The following is a 2,447-nucleotide window of genomic DNA, read 5'->3' as shown; positions in this document are numbered from 1 at the left end:
AATTACCAGGGCTGGTGTTGTAGCTCAGTGATAGAGCATTTACCTAGCATTTGCAAAGCCCTGGGTTTGATACCCAGAACTGCAAGAAAAAAAGTAAAATATAAAAGAAGAGAAAAGGAAAACTTATTATTGAACATATGTAAATAATTTTATTTGCATATATAACCCCGTAAGAATTTAGTGATTAAGATAGTCTATACCATTGTTTTCAATCATTGATTAATAGCATCCATGTTAATTGCATGCCACATAATCCAAAAAAATTTTTACTGTGATTTTGGTTTTAAAAATAGTTCTTAATTACATGGTGGTTAAGTAAATTATATTCCTGAACTAACTTTGCCATTATTTTATTCTTGGTGCTCTTCTGGTTTCATATGAAACAAACTCTATTTCCTATGCTAAGAATGCTCTTCCTTCTATAATTGTTTAAATTCTATTGATGCTTCAAAACTCAAGTTTTCCCCCACTAGATCATAATCTTTAGGAAGGCAGAGTTTTTGCCAGTTTTGTTTAAGGCTGTATGATCATTATGGAGAAAAGTACCTTGGATTAAGAGGTGCTTTATAGCTATAAATAATGAAAAAAAAGCAAATGAATGAATCAGTTAATAAACATCCAAGATCTAATTTCTCTAAACTTCTGCAGCATGAGAACTCAGTGTCTGTGTAACTTATTTGACTCTTAGCATGTACATTTGGAGCCAGACATGGTGACACATGTGTGTAATTCCAGCTACTTAAGAGACTGAGGCAGGAGAATCTTAAGTTTGAGACCAGCCTGGGATACTTAGTGAGACCCTATCTCAAAATAAAAAATAAATAGGGCTGGGAATGTAGCTTATTGGTTGAGCACCCCTAGGTTTAATCCCTAGTACCACATACACACAAATGTAAATTTTGTGGTAGGTGTTTGTGTTACTCATCAAATATTTGCAGTTTACCTTCCAACATAAGGTAGAATCACACTTTCCTCTCATTTTGTAGTTAGGAGTGGGCATGAATTTGCTTTAGACAATGACATATGAGTGATAATGACAAGTGTACCATCTAGGAGGAAACTCTAAGAACCACTGGGTGATTCCTCACCTACCCCTTCTCCTGCCTCCATGATTGTAGAACCAAGTGTCAGTAGCTTCCTTTAGTTCCTGAGACTCTAGTATTAGTGAAATCTCCACGCCAACCCGTGATGGCTTGTTACAATCCTCTGCAATGTGGGGGTTATTTATTTCTGCAACATAATTTTGTTGTTCCAGATTTGTGCATACTTTGTACCTGTATTTGTGTTAATTTGTGTTCTCTCTCTCTCAACAACTCGATCCTAAGTTTCTTTAAAAGAAGTAACTATGGGGCTGCTGTTGTGGCTCAGTGGTAGAGCACTTACCTAGCACGTGAGGCCCTGGGATCGACCTCAGCACCACATAAAAATAAATATATAAAATAAAGGTGCTGTGTCCATTTACAACTAAAACATAAAAAAAATAAGTAACTATGTCTTGTAGTACTTTGATTTCCCTTTTCCCAGTCCAGTGCCTTAAACATTGCAGACATTTTCTAAATGTTTATTGGTGGTGAGAACTGTGGCAGGTGGGGGTGATGAAGATGGTGATGATGATGACAATTACATGAAGTCCTTATTGGGTGCACTTAGATTTTCAAACAACCACTTTGATCTCAGTATTCTTGACTTAAAAAAAAGAAAGTCCAGCCAGGCATGGTGGCATACACCTGCAATTCCAGTGGCTCAGGTGGCCGAGGCAGGAAGATCTCAAGTTCAAATCAGCCTCAGCAATGGCAAGGCACTAAGTAACTCAGTGAGACCCCGTCTCTAAATAATATACACATGGGGATGTGACTCAGGGGTTGAGCACCCCTGAGTTCAATCCCTGGTTAAAAAAAAAAAAAAATCCAGATAGAGGTAGGAGCAGATTCAAATTTGCTATGATTTTTGAATTCATAAAATATAAACATTTGATCTTATTTCCGCTGTACCCTCAGAAGTTTGTTCAAACAGATACTTGTATGTAAATATTCTGAGATCCTGTCATCTTAATTTTCATGTTAAATTTGATCATTAGATGCAAATCATCACCTGAGATTGTGGTTAAGAAGGCATCCCTTGCTTGAACATGCTTTTACTCTGTTCACCTGGTTTGAGACATATTTCCTTCTTTGTCTTTTTTTGCACTGCCTAGCATACTGCTGGATATTTGGCAGTTTCTGGAAAAGCTTCAAAGCTGTGCCTGCTCCATTTGCAATAACTGCCCACTTAAGAAACAGTTTTTTAGAAAATAAAAACCAAAACCATCTTTGAAGTTTGGCTTAGGGTGACCCAGGATGGCTTGAAACTACCATGGATAATTTACCCCTGGAAATGAAGAAGGATTTCCTATATCATGTCATTCATATGTCCTTGGTCAGGAATTATGGCAACATTTGCCATGTTTT

This window comes from Sciurus vulgaris (genome assembly GCF_902686455.1).
Source record: "Sciurus vulgaris genome assembly, chromosome: 7".
In the NCBI taxonomy this organism is placed as follows: Eukaryota; Metazoa; Chordata; class Mammalia; order Rodentia; family Sciuridae; genus Sciurus; species Sciurus vulgaris.
The sequence above is the reverse complement of the archived record's forward strand: the minus strand, read 5'-3'. Positions refer to the sequence as shown.